The 22,388-nt window shown below is 39.5% G+C and overlaps 1 long non-coding RNA gene across 2 annotated transcripts in view; it reads right to left on the reverse strand.

Moving 5' to 3' along the window:
• LOC150067273 (uncharacterized) overlaps positions 1-18,892 on the reverse strand; it is a 31,029-nt gene extending 12,137 nt beyond the window's left edge. Inside the window, exon 1 of one of the 2 annotated variants that reach the window (XR_016539535.1) lies at positions 18,832-18,892. This is a non-coding gene — a long non-coding RNA (uncharacterized LOC150067273). Of the gene's footprint in view, positions 1-17,226; positions 17,543-18,831 lie in introns of those variants that run through there. The other variant, XR_016539534.1, reaches the window with a different exon arrangement.
• Between the last annotated feature and the right edge of the window lie 3,496 nt (positions 18,893-22,388).

The following is a 22,388-nucleotide window of genomic DNA, read 5'->3' on the forward strand; positions in this document are numbered from 1 at the left end:
CTATTATGTTATCTCTCATCTCTTTTGCTGTCCCTTGGTTATCTCATATTGTTACCATACTTCTGGTTATCTGATATATCGTATATATGTATATTTGGTTATTTGAAGTCGGATAGGGAAGGGATAAAAACAAGATGAGGGGCTGGAGTGGGGGGAGGGAAATGGGTATGAGAAAGGGTATCAATGTATGTGAACTAATGCACCATGTATCCGGCGAATATAATGTAACCCTTCTATTAATTACAATAAAAATATATGAAAAAAATATAAAAAAAGAAATCCCCAGTTAACTATTCTCCTAAAACCCTAGCAGAATTCTTTGAATACATGAGGGTGTATATATGTGCATACACACACAGCACTTTCAAGGGCTTAAAAAACTCAGAGCCTTTAACTCTTGCTCAGCTGGGTTTTGGTCACAGCTGGTGCTCTACCACTTGAGTCACACCTTAAGTTCCAACTTTTTCATTAATTAACTGGAGATAAGAGGCTCACAAACTTTTCCACCAGTGCTGGCTTCAAGCACTACCATCAGCCTCCTGAGTACCTAGGATATGAAGACTCAAGGAGCTAGAACATCTAGACACCTTACTAACTTTTGCTTTGTTTGACCCATATATTATACATCAATGTGTTGATGAAATATTTATAAATGTAGAAAATAAACTTATTATATTGAGATTTTCACTTTAAAATTTTCTTTTTATAACTGCATTTTAAACTATGAAGTATTTTTCAAAGTATTTACTATTCTAAGAAAATATTGGGAAAATATCCTTTAAAATCAATTTTGTAATTATGTATTAGGTAAGACCTCCCTAACTTCTGCTGAAAAGATCTAAACAGTATTATGTTAGTTTTACTTCTTTAAAAAATTTACACATACATTCCAGGTATGGTGATGCATGAATGTAGTAAACCCAGCCAAGGTCAGGGATTGAACCCAGGAGCCTTGTTATTGCCAGACCCTCTCATTTTTTTTTAAACACATTTTTTTTTTCCAGTCACAGTGAACTCTTTCAGTTCCTAGCAAAGACCAAGTTCCTTGCTGTTCCAGGATCTTTAAACAAGATGTTCTGCCAGAAATATTCTTTTCCCCCTCAGTTCAAGTCACTTTCTTGGCTCCCCAACCCTCTTTAGGTCAACAAATTCTTCTATCAGCTTATATTTCTTCCTCTTAACAATTTCCACAAAGAAGATTACACAGTGAATTGTGCAATTCATATTTTACTCTGCTCCCCCACATACTATCTCAACAAAGCCAGAAAGCCCATCTGCCAGCCTACTGTTGAATGACAGATCCTTGCATAGTGACTTGCACTCAAGTCTATTAAAGTTAATCACTTTGTAATATCATTTTGGAACCTCAGAATCATTATTAAAAAGGCACTAACAAGCATTTTTTTAAAGTATGGCTTGCTTCTTACAAATGAGGATATTTCTGGAAGTTTAAAGCAAAAGCATTACAAGTCAACACCAATGACTCACGCCTATGCTCCTCACTACTTGGGAGACCTAAGAACGGGAGTATTGCAGTTTGGGGCTAGGCCTAGAGAATGTTCATGAGACCTCTTCTGAATTCATACGGGGGTACAGTGACTCATTCCTGTAATCTTAGCTGATTGGAAGGAGAGATTGGGAAGGTTGTAGCTTCAAGGTTAGCCAGGGCAGAAAAGTTCAGAAACTCCATCTGGGCAGAGTAAAGATAGAGATGATGGTGCTAGCCTTGAGCAAAAAATTCAGGAACAAGCAGGGTGTGCCCAGGTGCTCACACCTGTAATCTTAGCTATTCAGGAGGCTGAGGTCTGAGGATCACAGTTCAAAGCCAGCCTGGGCACTAAAGAATGTGAGATTCTTATCTCCATTTAATCACTAGAAAATGGGAAATGTAGGGCAGTAGGTTGAGCTAAAGAGCTCAGGGACAAAACCCAGGTTCAGGGATAGGGTGGTAGCCTTGAGCTGAAGAGCTCAGGGATGGCACCCAGGCCCAGAGTTCAAACCCCATGTCCCATCCCGCCCCCCCACCCCCGCCAAAAGAAAAAAAAAACAAAAAACACTCAGGGACAGCACTCGGGCCTTGAGTTTAAGTTGCTAGAGATGGTGGCTCTAGCCTTGAGCAAAAAACTTAGGGACAGCACTCAAGCTCCAAGATTATCACCAAAAAAAGAAGACATGATAGAGGCATGGCTTAGTAAAGCATTTTCCTAAAAAGAATGAGGTCCTGAGTTCAAAGCCTAGTACCTGAAAACAAAAAACAAAAACTAGAATGAGCCAGGCACTGGTGGCTCATGCCCATAATCCTACCTGCTCAGAAGGCTGAGATCCAAAGGGTCATGGTCTGCAGTCAACCCAGCCTAAAAAGTCCAAATGAGTCCATCTTTAATTAACTATCAAAATGCTGAGCTGAAGGCATAGTTCTAATGGTAGAGCACCAGCTGCAAACAGGAAATCTGAGCTAGAAGAAAGTCGAACACAAGGCTCAAGGTTCATGCCCTAACACATGTACAATAGACAAAACACAACTGAATCAGATTATAAGCTCATCTGAGACAAAAATATAGATATATTTCTATATATTTCTATAAAGCATAGCACCTTTATACAAAAGCTATGCAGTTATGTATACTGCAAATTAAGATAACTTTTGCAGAGGAGGAAAGAGGGGAACAGAAATGAAGGGCAGGAGGGGGAACAAATGCAGTCATGGTATTCAGTACATACTATGTGAAAATTAACTGCAACTGTGTGCAGGGATGGGAGGGGAAAACTGGAGGAGAGCAAAGGAAGGGGTGATATTGTCCAAAAAAGAAATTACTCATGGCCTGACTTCTGAAATGGTGACTCCTCTGTATAACACCTTAATAATACCAATAAAATATTATTTTTTTTTGGTGGGTCATGGGGCTTGAACTCGGCCTGGGCGCTGTCCCTGAGCTCTTCAGATCAAGGCTACCACCCTACCTTTGAACCAAGCCCCAGTTTCCATTTTCTAGAGGTTAATTCGAGATAAGAGTCTCAGGTCCTTCTGTGCCTAGGCTGGCTTTGAACCTTGATCCTCAGATCTCAGCTTCCTGAGTACGTAGGATTACAGGTGTGAGGCACCACACCTGGCTTTAAAATATTATTTTTAAGATAACTTTTGTAAAAATTTTATTTAAACATAAGTAAGTCTTCATCAAAGAGTACAACCCAAATGGAACTGGTGCTCAGCATTAAATCTAGCCATGGTTCACTACACAGTATATAATAAATAGCAATGTAACCAATACTTAAGCCAACTCTTACAAAAGAGTTGATTCCGTTCATTCATCTGCCTTTGGAAGGATAAGGGAGGTTGAAGAAATGGAAAGACAGTGAACAAATGCAGCAGTGATATTCACTGAACTATGTTGAAAATGAACTATACAACTTATATGTGGGGACAGGAGGAGAAAACTGGCTGGGAGCAAGGGAGGGGTCACTTTGTCCAAAAAGAAATACACCTGATTTATTTAACTGTAACCTCTCTGTATATCACCTTTATAATAATATTTTCTAAACTGCAAGTCAAAAAATGCCAGTAATAGTACAAAGTCTGTAAATATTTATTCATTCTGCTTATTTTTAAAATGGAGAAAATTCCTTCACCAACAACTTTTTTTTTGGTCAATCTGGAGGCCTGGGCAGCTGTTCCTGAGCTCTTCAGCTCAAGGTTACCACCTTACCCCTTGAGCCACAGAGCTACTTCCAGTTTTCTGGTGGTTAACTGGAGATAAGAGTCTCATGGTCTTTAGTGTCTGGGATGGCTTTGAACCATGATCCTCAGCTCTCAGCCTCCTGAATAGCTATGGTTACAGGCATGAGCCACCACACCCAGCTAAGTATCTATTTTTAAAGTTAGATATTTTAACTTAGAGCTAAAATTCACATACAGTCTATATAAATTTTTGCTTCTTTTGAAACTAGCTTCTAAGGAAATATGAACCTTGTTTGTATTAATGAAAAAATGTTTCTAATTTATTAAGTATGGCAAAAGCTACCCAGTTTCCTACAAGTACAGAATACATTACTTATGTAGAGAGTTCATTATTAATATATAAAATTCAACATGTAAGATTTCAAGTTAATTCAAAGTAGTTATTCAGTTTTGTTACTGATATTCAATCCCAAAACAATCTCTTCATATTTTGATGGTTTTCTAACTGGGGTATGAAAAAAAGAAGCACCTGAATACATAACTCTAGCCTAATTGTTCCTGGGTTTTAAATTCTAGGTGTAATTTACAACCAACAATATATTAATCATCTTTCATTTATAATGTAAGTAGACAAGATAGTTAATCACACTTTTAAGTGCCAATTCAAACAGGATCTATGAAAATCAAGTTTCTAATACTTTTGCTAAGTGTAACTATCAAAACTTAGCAATTATGGAGATAATTTACATGGAAAGCCATTCCTAAAAGAATACTTTACCAACATGAAAATGAGAATATGCTTAATGAATATTCTTTTTATTTATTTATTTCTCTTTTTGCAAGTACTGGGTACTGTCTCTGAGCTTTCAAAGCTAACAATCTATCACTTGCGTCACAGCACCACTTCTAGCTTTTTCTGTGTATGTGGTACTGAGGAGTCAAACCCAAGGCTTCGTGCTTCCTACGCAAGCACTCTACCAATAGGTCATGTTCCTGGCCCCTAATGAATATATATTTTTCTGCATCCTCAGATCTCAGTCTCCTGACTAGCTAAGCTTACAGGCATGAGCCACCAGCACTCAGCTCTGAACCTCTGTCTTTAAAAGAGCAATTTTTCCACTGTAGTGACAGGTTTGTATTCTTCTAATTCTCTATCCTAATCACAAATCCTCAGGAAAATAGTTACAATTTTACAGATATGTCTTTGAAAATACTGAAAATATTTCCTATATAGTTTCTTTGTTTAATAGCACTATTGATATTTCACTAACACATAAAAATTATATGTATTTAAGGTTCAATTTCATGTTTCAAGATAAAATTTCAGGAATGTTTTTTGAAAAGGACCAAAACTGTAAGCATAATAGAAGCAACAATGAAATCAATCAGTCAAGAAAGAAATTAATCATAATAACATATCTGAAAGGGAAATTCTCAGAATACTTTGAAAAGATAAAACATATGGCCACTATTAAATAGAATCTCTAGATTCTAATCAAGTCTTTGATAGAAAATAAAGTTCATAAAGTATTAACTGGTTCCCTTCATTACAAAATATTTACAATTTTGACTTCTCAGACTGAAAGAAAAACTAAGAGCTGCTTTATTCTCTAAACTACTTTAAATTTCAAAGATGTATTTACTATGTAAGTTCTGTAATACCTTATGTAATCAGGCCAAATATGGACAGTTAAGCCTTTCAAATCACAGACCTTCTGACAGGATTTCAACTTTAAAGCAGTCAGCATTTTTTAAAATCTGGATTGTAAAAACTTCTGATTGCAGGAGAATTATAACTTTTTCAATCACAAAAGATTCACATTTCAATAGTCAAAATTACAGCTGTAGAATACTGGACCAGATTAAGGACAAATGTAGCAATATGATACAAGGGGAAAGAAATAGATACATTTAAATTTATTTACCAATGTTTGTTTAGAATACTACTCTAAGACCATTTAGTATGGAACCTAAATATTCAGAAAAGAACTCTGGGAAAATAAAGTTTAAAGCAATATTGAAATTCTTTAATGAAATTTTCAACAGTACAAGATAAAAGAAAGAAATAAAGGGCCCGGGAGTTTGGCCTAGCGGTTAAAGTGCTTGCCTAGCATGCACAAGGACACGGGTTCGATTCCTCGGTATCCCACATGCACAACCAAGCCGGAAGTGGCAGAGACGAGACACAACCAAGCCGGAAGTGACAGAGACGAGACTGCAACAAGCGACAGAGAGCGGAGGCGAGCAAGCGGAGCCCAACCGAGTGGTGGCCGGAGCTAGCGGGGCCGGAGCGAGCGGGGCCGGAGCGAGCGGGGCCGGAGCGAGCGGGGCCGGAGCGAGCGGGGCGGAGCGAGCGGGGCCGGAGCGTGCGGGAGCGAGCGGGGCCAGAGCGAGAGGGGGCCGGAGCGAGCGGGGCCAGAAAAGAGAAGAGAGAAGGGGGCCAAAAAAAAAAAAAAAGAAATAAAAAGGCCTTCAATAAACTTGCTAAGCAAGTTCACCTTTCGAAGTGCCAATAATAACAAGGCAGAAGGAAAAGCAATAAAGGACAAAATACTAACTAAGCAAGGCAGCTATCATACTAGTAGCACAGAAACAAATGGAAAAGAATGATAACACTTTCCCTACCTAGATACAATTTTAAGAAACAACTTCTACATAAATTAAAATGCCTCCTGGGTCATGCACTTAAGCTGAAATGCCATTCTCAGGAGCAGTCACTATTTTTCAAAACTTCTAAATACTTGCATTCAGTTTCCAAATAGTAAGCCAGAAATGGCAAGAGAATCTTAATATGTGGAAGTTAGATGACAACATAAGATCAAACAGAAAAAGTACAGATTAACTTACACAAAGACACAAACATGTATACAAACCAACAGTGAAGAGACTTAACTGTACTTTAACATACTATCATAACTGTATTAGCAACCAAAAAAGTTTGATAGTTTTTGAATCTGTTTAAAAAGCTTGAAAAATCTTATTAATATAAGACCTAATAAAAGATGGTGGGCTAAATATAAATTTTCTCTCAAAATACTTCAGCTATTCCATTGAAATAAAAATAATTCATTGGGCAGGGATTGTGGTCTAGTATGGTAAAATAATCGTAATGATAATAATAATGAAATTAATACATAAAAAAAGGAATAAAACCATAAAAGCAAAGTATTGAATTCAGGTACCAGTGGCTCATACCTATAATCCTAGCTACTTGGGAGGCTAAGATCACAGTTCAAAGCCAGCCATGACACTCTTAACTCCATTTAACTACCAGAAAACTGGAAAGGGGTTCTGTGGCCCAAGGACAGCGCCCGGGCCCCAAGTTCAGAGTTCAAGCTCCATAATCATCAACAACAACAACAAAAGCAAAGTACTGAAATTGAAGATAGTTGTAGAGAGGAACCCAACAAATTTTCTTTATTTATTTTTTGCCAGTCCTGGGGCTTGAACTCAGGGCCTGAGCACTGTCCTTGGGCTTTCTCAAGGCTGAGTTCTACCACTTGAGCCACAGCACCACTTCCGGCTTTTTCTATATATGTGGTAACCAAGGAATTGAACCCAGGGCTTCACGCATGCTAAGCAAGCACTCTACTACTAGGCCAAACTTTCGGCCCCAATAAATTTTGTAAGATCCAAATACATGTGAGACTGACAGATACAATAAAAAGAAAAGCTACAGCACAGTCACAGCCTTTGAGAGGGAGGCAGAAAGTATGGGAATCATTATCTGTCAGGATCCCAATGAAGCATGAATGCAAAGTAAAGGATAAAGTGGAAGGTGGGGACAAGTTCAAAAGCTGAAAGTGAGAACATGAGTACTGTATGATTCACTGTGTAACAGACAATTTCATCCACCATCCCCCAGCTTGGATATATTCCTCCAGGGCAAAAGACAGTCAGCTCTTCTATAAAGAAAGTAACTGTCTAGGGAAAGTTAAGTGAGGATGCTGGCAGAGTAAACCCTTCTCATCTGGCATTTGAAGGACCTACAGCCTGGCAGATAGCTCCTCTCTCTTTTATCCTAAACAAGCCTGCCAAGAGACAGATCCTACTCTGTACTGCCTTGCCCTAAAGTGCTCTGGCCAGAATTCTTGCACAAAAGAAAAACTAAAAGAGAAAACAGACCAAGGAACAAGATAGAAGAAAACCTTGAGCCCAAATCCAATCCTTTCTAACAGTGAAGAGTCAATCAAGAATCCATAAGCATATCAAGAAACCCAGGCATGAAAATGAGTTGTTTTAAAAGCAAACAAAATTAATCAAAGAAGAAAAGGAAATAATTGGGAGAGGAAAGATAACTTATCGAAGCCTACTTTATATATTTGTAGTCTCAAGATAGATTACAACATAGGAATGAAAAAGGAATGAAAAAAAAATAAACAAGAAAAACTGTTCATTACTCTAAAGAAAAAAAATCAGCCAAAAGACTAGCTGGGGATCGGGAGGAGAATCTCTAGAAGCCACAAGTGAAAAGAATCACATTGTATGAAAGTAAAAATAAGACAAAGAGAATCCATCTAAGAGGGAGAAAAAAAATGCCTAATGAAGAGCCAATACACAAAAAAGAAAGTAATGAGAAGACATTACCAAGGAAATGGTAGAGGAGAATTTCCTTGAGTAGGAAAAATATGATTCCAGGATAATGAATTTTCTTCAACTGAAAGAAAGCACCAGGGACAGTTGTGTGGTGGTATAGGCATAAAATCCCAGTACTTAGGGAAGAATAGGTAAGAGGATTCCAAGTTCAAAGGTAGCTGGGCCTATACAGTGAGAACTTATCTCTAAAAGAAACAGGCTAGAAATGGTGGTACACGCCTGTAATCATAGCATTCAAGAGGTCAAGGCAGGAGGATGACAAATTCAAAGCTTGCTTGTGGTTACACAGTGAGTTCAATGCCAATCTAGATTACATAGCAAGAAACTAGATCACAAAACCAAAATAAAAATAATTTCTTTCAGATCCCCTCAATTTTTAAGGTAATAGTTTTCTACTAAAAGAAGCTGTGTCCTACTCCCACCATGGGACATTTGGCAATACCTTGAGACATATTTTTAGCTGTCACAAATAGGGGATGTGCTATTAGAAGGTAGCAAGAGAGTCCTACAATGCCCAGAAACTCACAGCAAAGAATCCAGCTTAAAATACCAAGTGCCAACTTAAGAAACCATATTTAAGGAAACTCTAGATTTGTAATCATTTTCTTCTCTACCTCATTCTTATGATGGTGTCTGAGCATAGGAAAAAATTATTGTGAGCATTTAAAGTGTGAGACTTAGTTTGAATAGAGACTCACAATTTTCCTTGTGAGCTTCTGAGGTTTGGTCATGGTTCCTCATAAAGTCTTTGCCATATGTTAATGAGTATGTTAGTAGAGCGTCCATGGTGATCTCCACATCAACCCAACATACTATTCACAATAAAAAGGATATTATTAGAACTCCTCTATCCAATCCATGGCTTATAGTTAAGACATTAGCTCCTCAACAAATAACCCCCCAAATTTTTAGAAGCTTCACTCGATTAAAATTATAGTTCATTGTTAGCTTTACTCTGACTTGTTATTTAAGGATTCTTGGTCCCTTTAGTCTTATGGGCCTACCTTACTTTAAAAGCTATATCCTCTTGGATTGCAAAGAGAAGTTGAAGAAAAAAAACCCAACTTTCTTGTCATTTCAATCTAGAAGTGACAAATATAATTTCCACTGACGAAAATCAGTCTTAAGAGAACACAGACTATAATAGAAAATAAGCTGAATCTGCCCTCTGCAACGCTTCCGCATGGTTTCTCCCTTTACAATGGCAGTCTTGTGGCAAGTTTGCTAGTCCTCATTCTAACTTCAATATCCTTCATTTCCTTCTAAAGAACTTTTAGGTCTCTTTCACACAATATAAGAACCATGAGAACCTCATAGGATACTATTTCTAGTGCCTTCCTGTTTAGAAAAATATATACTAGTTTTCCTAGTGTGAGCACCCCATGTCAGTGTAGGAAGAGATACAACAATAAACTAGTAAAAATAGGTCCTAAACTTGCTTACTTGCCTCTTGAAATTTCTAAAATAATGAGTCCTTCATTACTATCAATGAATATTTGCAATGCATTCACATTTTATGAAACAGCCCAATGAGCTATTAACTTGAGGGTAGGGATGGGAGGAGGAAAATGGGGGAGAATGAAGGAAGGGATGACACTGACTGAGAAGCATTGTTCTCATAACCTGACTTAGGAATTGCAACCCTTTTGTACAACTGCTTAATACTAATAGTATTTTTAATTCTAAGAACTATTACAAACTCCACATTGAAATTCATTGTTTACTGTATTTCTAAATTGCTCATTTTACACATTATATAACGCAACAATATGCAGAATTGTACAGTAAGTATTTCTAGCCTTCATAAATCTTTACCCTAGTCTCCATTTGAACAATGTACCTATTCACTTTTATCAACAGAATCCCACCGCATTACTACAGTATAATAATGCTACTATCAATTGCTCTCTCACCATTGTGTAATACTCATAACTCCACTAAAATATCTCTACACAAATTCCGTAATTTCCACATACTTAAGACTTCTTTGTAACAAACTATGCAATCAGATAAACTACTGTTGAAATGTACACATTTGGAAGCCAAAACTCAAATTTTTAGTGGTAGTTTCACTATTCCCATAAGGATAGATTTCAGTTGCATAGATGTATAGTATTTTCAAGTATTACTACAAAGAACTATCTACACATGAGTCAGTTTTATTATTAAAACAAAAAACAAAAACCTGGACCTTGGTGGCTCTGCCTGTATTCCTAGCTACTCAAGAGGCTGAGATCTGGAGAATCAAGGCTCAAAGCCAGTCCCAGGCAGAAAAAGTCCATAAGATTCCATCTCCAATTAAGCAGCAAAAAGCTGGAATGAAGTACAGACATGAGCAAAAAAAGCTTATTACCAATCCCTCCACCCCAATCCAAAAAAAAAAAAAAGATTATAGTAAGTTAGCCTAAAACACTGTATCATTATGTTCCTTTACTTACAGTCTGAAATTTCCAGTGTGAAAACTGCCACTCAATGAACAAAATTCACTTTATTTCAAGTATTTAAGATTGAAAAACAGAACTGAGAGTCAAATTTAAGGGAAATGGGGGGAAAAAAAGACTATTCCATTAATTACAAAGTGCCTAAAGCTATATTCCATCTTATAACACGATGTATTTTTATCAACTCACACAGGCAAAACAGACTCAGAAATATCAGGCTAAGACCTGTCATAAAAGGTAATTGCAAATGAACTACATACGACAGTATAATAATAGTATTTAAAAGGACAGTCTCCAATGTTAATGGTCAGGTTGAACTAACTGCAAGTTTAAATTCTTTTGCTAGGCTCTGTTACCTACTACCTAACCTTTCAGTACCTCAGATTTTAAAAGAAAAATCCTGTTTTCTGAAGCTTAAATGAGATGACATATATTAAGTACTTTTAGAGTAATACCTAGTATATATTTAGGACTCAACACATGTTAACTAGTATAATCATGACCCACCATTCCTCTAAGATACCCTGAGAAGTTATACTATTCTCCCTTTGAATCTATCAATTTTAACAACCCTAAATCAAATTTCTTCTCCTTTTAGCTAAAAAAAGCTAAGCTCTAAAACCATTTTCTCTTTCCTTCAGTCCTCTGTGAAAGGGAAGATTTGGAGTAAGCAGCTTCTTTACCTTTTGAAGACTCAAGACTCAGTCTTTTCATAAAATCTTTTCCAAATAGTATACAATGAACAGACTGCTCCATGGATCATGAACAATACAAAGAGTTCACAAAAAAAGTATAATGAAAAGTTTAGATTCATAAAAGAACAAATTGCTACTGGAACAAAAAGCCATGATAAGAAATTACACAGAAGTCTATTAGTTTGCTGAAAAAATACTGCATTCTATTAAGGGAAAAAAAAAACTGGAGGTGGAAATCCTTCTGATTTACAGTCCTATCACTAGAAATAATAGATAGCATAGTAGGTAAACTATATAGAAAAGAAAAAACAGGTTAAACCTTAAGTCACATACATCTTAGAACTAAAGCTTTAAAAATCTAAAGGATTGGGCTGGGAGTTTGGCCTAGTGGTAGAGTGCTTGCCTAGCATGCATGAAGACCCAAGTTCGATTCCTGGGTACCACCTATACATAGAAAAAGCTAGAAATGGTGTTGTGGCCCAAGTGGGAGAGCTCTAGCCTTGAGAAAGCCCAAGGACAGTGTTTAGGCCCTGAGCTCAAGGTCCAGGACTTGAGGGAAAAAAAAAAAAACCACCAGAAATCTAAAGGATATAGCATCTTTTGTCATATAGAACATTGTGTGGTAATACAATTAAGCCTTACTTTTATTAAAAAACAATAAGCTTAAATGAAAGAAAGCTATCTAAAATTTTATTGTGAGGGCTGAAGGCATGGCTTAAGTGGTAAAGGACCTGAATAAAAACCTCAAGTTCCTAGGGTCAAACCCCACTATCACCAAAATAGTAATAATAGTAATAATTTGATTCTTACAAACTGAAAAACGTAGACCAAATAGATATTAGAATTCTTAGTAAATAAACCAAAATATTTATAATACATAGAGACAAAAACAAACATTTAAAATAACTGCATGCTTTCTAAGCCCACCCAAATGCTAGGCACATTATATAACTTCATTCTCCCAACTGCTACACTGGCTCAATACTAAGGCCCAATAATTTACTCAATGGCACATTCATTATTTATATAAAATGCTGTCAGAACTCCAAATTTTCTTATGTCTAGATTAATGTCCTCATTTTAGACGTAACACAATTCTAAAAACTTAATTACTCTCTATCTAAACCTTTTAAAGTGTGCCTTTTAAAAGTTAAAAAATAGAAATATAGTTTTCCCCTTCTTTTTTTTTTTTCTCTTATGCCAGTACTAAGGCTTGAACTCTGAAGATTTCACACTCTTGTGTGGCTTATTTTCCCCTCAAGGCTGGCACTCTACATTTGAACCATAACTCCACAGCTAGCTTTTGTTGGCTAAATGGAGATAAAAGTCTCTTAAATTTGTCTTCCTAGGCTAGCTTCAAATTTCTATCTTCATTGAGATCTTAGCCTCCAGAGTAGCTATGATTATAGGCATGAGCTACTAGTGCCCAGATAAGATACAGATTGCTTTTTTGGGGTTTTTTTTTTTTTTTTTTTTTTGCTAGTCCTGAGGCTTGAACTCAGGGCCTGGGCACTGTCCTTGAGTTTCTTGAGGCTAGTGCTCTGCCAATATGAGCCACAGCACTACTCCTGGCTTTTTCCATGTATGTGGTACAGTGTTTTGTGCATGCTAAGCAAGCACTCTACCACTAGACTACAGTCCCAGCCCGAGACACAACTTTTTAAAAATGTGATCTTTTTATCTGAGGAGAGACAATCATTATGGCAAAAGAAAAATTCTTCATAATGCTACTATTTAAAAGACACTTGGGGCTGGGAGTTTGGCCTAGTGGTAGAGTGCTTGCCTAGCATGTACAGTTCGATTCCTCGCTACTACATATATAGAAAAAAGCCAGAAATGGTGCTGTGCCTCAAGTGGTAGAGCTCTAGCCTTGAGAAAGCTCAAGGACAGTGGTCAGGCCCTGAGCTCAAGCCCCAGGATTGGCCAATAAAAAAAAAAAAGCACTCAGTATGGGCGAGGGGGTGCCAAAGTTCATACCTATAATTCTAGCCACTCAGGAAGCTGAAATCTGAGGATCAGGATTAGAAGCCAACCCAGGAAAGAAAGCTCACAAGACTTTAACTCCAATTAACTACCAAAAATCCAGAAGCAGAGCTATGGCTCAAATGTTAAAGAGTGCTAGCCTTGGGGCTGGGAGTTTGGCCTAGTGGTTAAAGTGCTTGCCTAGCATGCATGAAGACCCGGGTTCGATTCCTCGGTACCACATATAGAAAAAAAGCCAGAAGTGGTGCTGAGGCTCAAGTGGTAGAGCTCTAGCCTTGAGAAAGTCCAAGGACAGTGCTCAGGCCCTGAGCTCAAGCCCAGGACTGGCAGAAAAAAAAAAAAAAAAGAGTGCTAGCCTTGAGCAAAATGCTTACAAATAGTGCCCAGGGCTTGAATTTAAGCCCCAGGTCCAAACCTTCCTCCAAACGGAGAAAGGAAAAAAGGCACTGCCTTAAATTTGACATAATATACTCTAATTTAAATGCTTATTCATGATGTCCACTTCATCAGATGCAGATACACTATACTAAAATCTAACACAAGAATCAATAAGTTTCCCAGCTTAAATGACCTGCTTCCCTGTTCGCAGGCTAAGATCCTACCTATATTACCTATTGCTTTTATCTAGTTATGACAACATTGTCATGTCACATACTCATTCCAGAGGGTGTATGAAGGAGAAAGATCAAGGTGGGAAAGATAGATCTATAATTTTTGAGAAGGCTTCCACTCACTAACTTGAGATTTACACACATTAGTACATGTATCTATCCCAGGTCCTCTAATGATCTCTCTATACCCAGACAGCCTCATTAAAAGTGGCTTTTCGGGGGCTAGGAGTTTGGCCTAGTACTTGTCTAGCATGTACGAAGACCCAGCTTCAATTCCTCATTACCACATACATAGAAAAAGCTGGAAGTGGCTGTGGCTCAAGTTGTAAATCTCTACACTTGAGAAAGCCCAAGGACAGTGCTCAGGCCCTGAGTTCAAGGCCTAGGACTGACCAAAAACAAAAAAGTGGCTTTTGTAAGCTGGTACGGAGGCTCACGCCTTTAATACCAGCTACTCAAGAGGCTGAGATCTGAGAATTTCAGTTCAAAGCCACCCCCACACTAACGTCTGTGATACTCTAAACGGGAAGTGGTGCTGTGACTCAAGGGTAGGGTGATAGCCTTTAGCTGAAGAGCTCAGGGAAAACACCCAGGCCCAGGGGTAGGGCAGTAGCCTTGAGTGAAGAGCTCAGGTACAGTGCCCAGGCCCAGAGTTCAAGCCCCATGAACAACAACAAAATAGTAATAATAGTGGCTTTTTTGTTCCAGTCTCATTTTTAGGTTGTACTTATAAGATTAAAGTAAAATCTATATTTTATATTTTTTAATTTCCTAGTGTTTCAAGATCATTGTTATTTATTTCAACTTTGGATAGACTATAAATACCAAAATATATTACAACTATTGTTCTGAAAGTTTTCTAAAATACAAGAATCCATTAAGTAACAGTTCTTTGTCTTTTCATATTTGAAATAATCTGCTTTCAATGGACTGCTTACAAACTATATCAAGTTGAAATACTCTAAGAGTTACTCCCTGGTTAAAATGCTGCAATTAAACCTTTTTTTTTTTTTTTGGTGCCAGTCCTGGACTTGAGCTCAGGGCCCGAGAGCCCTGTCCTTAGACTTTCTCAAGGCTAGAGCTCTACCACTTGAGCCACAGCACCACTTTGGCTTTTTTCTATGTATGTGGTACCAAGGAATTGAACCTGGGTCTTCGTGCATGCTGGGCAAGCACTCTACCACTAGGCCAAACTCCTGGCCCTGAAATTAAACCTTTTAAAGGAAAGATTCTTTGGTAATACACTTTGTATATTTATCATATTCCCTAAATCAAAGCAAAATGAAACAAAACTTTATATATTTATTTAACTATTTTACCAGTCCTGAACTTGGGCTCGGGGCCTGAGCACTGTCCTCAGGTTTTCTCAAGGCTAGTGCTCTAACACTTGGGCCACTTCTGGCTTTTTCTATGCATGTGCTACTCAGGAATTAAACCTGGATCTTCATGTATCCTAGACACGCAGTCTACCACTAGGCCAAACTCCCAGCCAGAAACATAACTTTATTACAAAAGAGTAGCACAGCTATACACAAAGAATGTTTTTAAAACTCCCAATATGAAAATGAATCCAGAAGCTATATATCTAAGTGCCATGAATGAACTGTAATAAATATTCCTGATGACTTCTAAAACATAGTAACATTCTAATTGGGAAAAATTAAATACATATAGCATCTTCTCAAGGATCAGAGATCCGATGACTATAATGATTAAGTGAATGAGAAATTAAACCATAACCATCTTTAATTAAACAAGCATTTCCATGTAACTGTGTTGAACACTGTGGCTAAAACTGTTCACATGGAATTTGATCACAACTTAATCTCTATAATTAAAGACCTAAACAGTAGCTCTAATGTTTCATCTCTTTGGAACCTGTGTACTATAGATATCCCACACACAGTAAAAGAAAAGTAATGAAAATTAGTTATGCTTTAACTGAAGGACATTTTGAATTGTGTATAGCCTTATTCTTCCTTCTCCAACCTGTTTTACAAAACTAGCAACATTATAATACTCTCTGCAAAACAAGTTCTAGCCTAGAGACTAATCACAGTCTATCCACATCATCAGCTTTATATGAAACCCTGTGGGATGAAGAAAAATCTAATAAGCAAGTTACCTGTTCCTCCATAATCCACACTCTTTGGAATCCTGAAGGAAGCAAAAACTGTTTTAAATGATTATTGGCACTAAGTGGGGGTAAGTTTCAGGATGGATGTATGTATGGGTGGGTGGGTGGGAGGGAGATAGATAGATAGACAGACAGAGATAGAGATAGACAGAGCAAGGAATTCTAATACTCTAAAACTTAGATATTTAAGTATTCCAGCAGCAAAAAGGGCACAAAATTATTTAACAAATCTATAACACCAGGTAAATTTTCCCAGCAGCTTAGGGAGGAGCCCAGGCTATTTGTTTCAGACAGCACTTATATAAAACGAAATTAGGTTATGGTCTGTAAAGGAGGAGGTCCCTCCTGGAGAAGAGTGTTAGATGACTTTTGTGAATGGAAAAACCTGCAATATGCTGTTGCTTCGCCTCGGCCGGTCACGAGTGGGTAGGAAGGAACCCAGAGCTCGCTCCGTTCGAAGCCCCGTGGAAGCTGACTGCACTCTTAGCGTGCTTTCGAAGCAAACAAGGACAAGTACCGTACAGCAGCAGCCCTCGCCTTTCTTCCTGCGTTAGAGGAAGACAGGGCCGCGGGGAATTGAGGGTTCCCGTGTCACCCGGCTCTGCAGGGGCGGGGGTGCGGTCTGCGGGTGCCCGGCTCAGCCTCCTCCTCTGGGGCTGTCACCGGAAAACCTGAGCCTCGCCTTGACCGCACCATGCGACACCGCGCCAGCTCTCCCGGGCGCCGGGGGTGTGTGTGGTGCCGGGGTGGTGGGGGGGTAGAGAGGCCTTCGGGCGAGACCCAGCCACGGTTCGGACAAACTTCGGGAGGCGCAGACCACCAGAACGCCCTCCACGGCCGGCCGCGGCTTGTGGTCGGGCTGCGGACACACCTAGCGTGGGCCCCCGAAACGCTCCACCCCCGCCAGCCTCCCCGATCCCCCGCCCCTTCCCCAAAAAGGGACAAAGGAGCCCACGAGGAACTCGCGAGCGCGGGACGCCCGGCGTCCCCGCAACCCGGGCTCGGTACGCGAGTGCAGGCGGTGCAGTCGCCGGAAGGGGTGCGAACCCGCCGCCGCCCCCCAACTCGGGACCCGCGCGACACTCACCGGTGTCCAGCCCCGGGCGAGGCGGCACGCAGGGGGCCGGTTCCTCCGGGATCCCGGGCGGACGCCACCGGGGTCCGGGACCTGACGTGGGTTCAACTTCTCTGGGTCGTGTTCTCCGGGACCCAGGGCGAGCGAACCCGGACGGAAGGCGCGGTCTGGCCGCCGCTGGGAGGGGACTCGGCCCGCCAACGGGGTGGGAAGTGCGGCCCCGAGGTCCACCGGCCACGGCCGGTTCCCGCTCCCCTGCTCACTGTCGGCCGCTAACGGCGGCGGCCACTGCCGGGACTAAGGCTAACGCTACAGCCACTCCGGCGGCCGCTACCACCGCCGCCCAGCGAGGAGCGCGTCGCAGCCTGATGCTGTCATCGGCCGCGTCGCCGCCTTTCTGGGCACGCCGAACTGCCACGAGCCTTCACATTAGAGAGCCCAGCCTCCGCTAGGCCCCGCCCCCCGAGCTCTGGGCACGCCCCCTTCCCATCACGTGACGCGCTGCGGCCTCGACCGGTCGCTTCCCCTGAGGTGCAGGCGCGAATCGCGGGGGTAACCACTGCCAAAACACCTCGGCTGGGCCAAAATCGCCTCCGCGCGTCCTGAGGTGTCCTCGGGATGGCAACTCCCCCACCTGGAACCCCGCGCCTGCAGACACACCGAGGTGAGGCCTTCTGGCCATGGCTGCCTGCCCGGAAGAGATGCTGGGTCTGCCACTCCCCCGCTCGGAGGCCCAGGCCTGGGACCTACGTCCCCGCCCTGGGACTGGGGGAACATGGAGCCCAAAGCGCCCGAAGAAGGCCTGGTGTCCCCACGTCTGGCTTGAGAGCATCCAGCCACCTACTGCTTGTTCCTATTCTACTGGCACGTTCTTTGTGGCATTTTAATTCCCTCTTTTCTTGTTAATTTTTTTTTTCTTTTCGAGGAAACAGTGGTGTGTTTCAATCACGCTGGGATGAAAATAGCCGAGACAGCTAATTTTTGTCTTGTTCAGGATCCTCGTGCCAGTTTTTGTTGTTTTTACAGTGTGTTGGGTTGGTGGCAGTTTAAAACAAACACATGGGAGCTTGGCAATCACCCCATCTTAAAAATAAAGCCTGATTCTTGACTTGTTTTTCCCCAACCCACAAGTACCTCAACCCTTGAACTTTTTTTTTTTCTTTTTTGTCCTTTTTACCCTGACTCCTGGAACCTACCTTCCTCTTCCCGTTGATGAGAAGGAACGCATGTGAATAGTAGTCACCCAAAGAACGTTACAATACAGAAATAAGAAATAGAACAAGTTGGCGGCCAGCCTACAGTATGCTCAAAAAAGTACAAAAAAGAACCAAAAAAAAAAAAATCACACTGAAACCTTGTTAATAGAAAAGGCAAGTGAGAAAGTTTTCTCTCATCATTAAACACGGTTTGTTACTCACTTTCTCGTCTATACCAGAATTGACTTATTAAGCAATTCTCAACCTAATACATTCTCTTCATAGGAAGATGGATGGCCTTCTGTTCCGAGGAATACTCTGAAATTCGTAAGCCACACTTTGGCCTGGTAATTCTTACTAATATAGTTTATAGAAGCTCTAAAAAATTATAAACTTTTAAGACTTACCATTATTTCGTTACCTAAGAAAGAAAATAGCCATGCCACTGATCTTGAAGACTCCTTGAATTCAAAGATGTTAACTTGTGAAAAACAATGAGTCATAGAATCTCTGAGATAATGTGTAATGAACTGGTGTTCCAATGAGGAGAAGATTCTACCACGTGGTTTGGAGTCTGAGAAGTTGTACTTAAATATCAGATAAACAGGAAAGTTTACTTTGGTCTTTGAAGGTAATAAGTTTGGAGTTTGTCAACCAGTTGAACCTATCTTTTATATTCTGGAAGGGTAATACGCTAAAATGGAATAGAATTTAAAAGATGAGTACAAATCTAAAAAGGAAAGAACTGCTTTGTATCAGGTATGAGAAAGAATGAGAGTATGCTCTGTCTTGTGATTTAAGGTCTTTTATTTCTCACTGTTTCTATCAAGTAGACTTGAAAAACACTGTTCCTGAAGCATTAGATAACATGCAAAATATACCATCTGGATTCTGTTCCTTGGTGAGGTTTTTTTTTTCCTCTGAGAACTGGGACGGAAGATTAGAAAGAAGGGGGGAAATTGCCTTGCCTAATCCTCTCCATCCTCTGCCCAAATTTCTTACATTGGCCTTTGAAAATGTGGTCATTTGTCAGAGTTGGAAGCAAGATATTAGAAAAAATACATTGTGGGTATAACTAGTTAGATGTACAGTTCTATAAATTACACTCCACATTAAAGTTCTGATAGTTATTGCCTGCCCATCAGTGGTCCATATCTGTAATCCTAGCTACTCAGGAGGCTAAGATCTGAGGATCATGGTTTCAAGCCAGCCCAGGCATGAAAGTCAATAAGACATTTACTTCCAGTTAACCACCTAAAAGCCAGAAGTGGAACTGTGGCTCAAGTAGTAGAGCTCTGTCCTAGAGCAAAAGAACTCAGGGACTGTGCCCTGAGTTCAAACCCAAGGACCTAAACAACAAAAACGGGCACGGGGAGGGGGACCTGGGAATGTGGCTTAGTGGTAGAGTGCTTGCTTAGCAAACTGAAAAAGCTGGAAATGTCATGCTGTGGCTCTAGTTGTAGAATGCTAGCCTTGAGCAGAAGAAGCCCAGAGTTTAAGCCCCTGGAGTGGCAAAAAGAAAATAAAGTAAATAAAGTAAGATAAAAGCTTACTACACATTCTTTAACTAGTAGTATATAATCTTCCTTCCCCCGGTGCATGTTATTCATGAGGAATAAATAGCCCACGGTAAACAAAGGATTCTTGATAGTCTAGTTGAAACTTCACATTAAAAAAAAAAAAATCACAAGGGTAGGGAGAGGGAAATGGGGACCAAGACAAGAGAAAGGGTATCAATGTTTGTGAAGTAATGCACCTTCTATCTGGTGAATATAATGTAACCCTTCTATTAATTACAATTACAATAAAAATATATAGAAAAAAATCAGTGCAAGTAATTTAAAGATGTTATTGGAAAACAAATATTACTATAACTTTCAGCATCTTCTACTTGATTGGTATGAGTAATGATTTTGACATTATAAAAAAAATAACTACCAAGATACTGCAGGAGATGAATCTGATTTTTAGGTACTTTCATATCTAATGTTCTCTGATTCCAAATACTCATTCAACCTAGTATTTTTTCTATAACAGCCAAGCTAAGTAAAATCATTGTAGACAGATTTTCCAAGTATATTTGGGAATAGCAGGAGGTTGCAGTGCAAATAATAGAGCATTGCAATGTGAATACCCATACAGTAAACAATAGATATGTTCAAGTCAGTTGACAAAAGGAAGTATTTTAAAACAAGACTTACATCATAAGTTTTGAAATAATTCTTAGGCAAGGTGATTACTAACTGGAGTGGCATCTGTCCAAGGTTAAACAGACAGTTGCTATGCAGATATCCCTATAAAAGAACTTCTTGTATAAGGTCATGGTGACCTCTGTGAAAACTTGTAGTTCTGGCAGTCTTTTGTAATAATTACTAACAGTCATAAGAATCACCCTTTTTGGGCTGGGAGTTTGACCTAGTGGTAGAGTGCTTGCCTAGTATGCATGAAGACCCGGATTCGATTCCTCAGTACCACATACATAGAAAAAAGACAGAAGTGGTGCTGAGGCTCAAGTGGTAGAGTGTTAGCTTTGAGAAAGTCCAAGGACAGTGCTCAGGCCCAGGACTGGCAAAAAAAAAAAAGAATCACCATTTCATAACTCTCAGCTTTATTATATTGTATGCATGTTAAAGTTGACACAAATGACATAATTTTCATAATTCTTTCACAGCAACATCAAAGTATAATATGATCCTACATTATAAATGAAAAATGTATAACTCATTTGCTGTTGAGATAACCTGCAAGTCTGCTGATCTTAAAATAATTTTAGCAACAATATTTTAAAATAAAACCTTCTGGTATAGATATCCAACTGTACTTGCAGTGAGAATTCTTCTCTTTTGCCTACTGCTTAACTAATTATACAGTACTCAGAATGAATTCTTTTTCTCAAATCTGTCTAAGCAATGACAGGCATGGTAATATCTCACTAGGTATATTTTACTCTGACCAACCATGAAAGTAGTATCTTAAAGTTGTATTTTCTTTTATCACTTTAGCCAAAAACTGGTAGTCAAGATTATAGGTTGAAAAAAAGTGATGAAAATTGAGATTGAGCATAATCATAAACAAAGAATCTAACTCAATTTTGAAGGCTGTAGTAAATTGCAATATTTTTGTTGGTCATATGACTGGCTTTAGCCAGTGGTTCTTTAGATGTGAACATGCTAACTCAAAGGAGAAACTAAGTGTTAACAGCTGTTAATTTTTTACACTTGGACTTCCTGCTATGAAAAAGGTATGTTCCAGAAAATATCGCAGAATAATTTTTAAAAAAACATACGGAATAACTAACTAACTCATCCTGGAACAGCACTGGAGCAACTGACCTACCCCTGCAACATGATGCTACTAATGTTAAAACAAGAATACTGGTTATTATAAACCACAGAGACTTCAAATCCCAGTCAAATTATCTACAGTGGCTAAGTATACTGTAGAATCATAACATTTGCCCTTCTCTTCAACAACAATAAATATTGATAAACTAGTCAACTAGATAGTTGATAAACATCCTCTAAAACTTACATTTAAAAGTAGGTTATAGCCAGACACTAATGGTTCACACCTGTAATCCTAACTACTCAGAGGGCTGAGATCTGAGGATCACAATCTGAAGTTAGCCTAGGCAGGAAAGTTTGGGAGACTTTTATCTCCACTTAACCAGCAAAAAGTCAGAACTGGAGGCTTGACTCAATTAGAAGTCCAGCCACGAGCAGAACAGAGTCAGGTTTTGACTTCAAGCCCCCAAACCACCAGAGGTTAAAAAAAAAATTTAAAAAAGCAATTATGCCATGCACCTGTAATTCCAGTGCTAGAGAGGTTACAAAAGGAGAATCAAAAGTTTGAGGCCAGTTTGGACTATATATAGACACTCTCAGAAGAAGAATGAAAAAAGGACTTAGGATGTAACTCATCCTAGAACATTTAGCTAGCTCCAATAGGACTCCAGGTTTAATCCTCAGAGGGGGAACA

Source organism: Megascapheus bottae, chromosome 2 (genome assembly GCF_031878675.1).
Source record: "Megascapheus bottae isolate mThoBot1 chromosome 2, mThoBot2.hap1, whole genome shotgun sequence".
NCBI classification, from domain to species: Eukaryota; Metazoa; Chordata; class Mammalia; order Rodentia; family Geomyidae; genus Megascapheus; species Megascapheus bottae.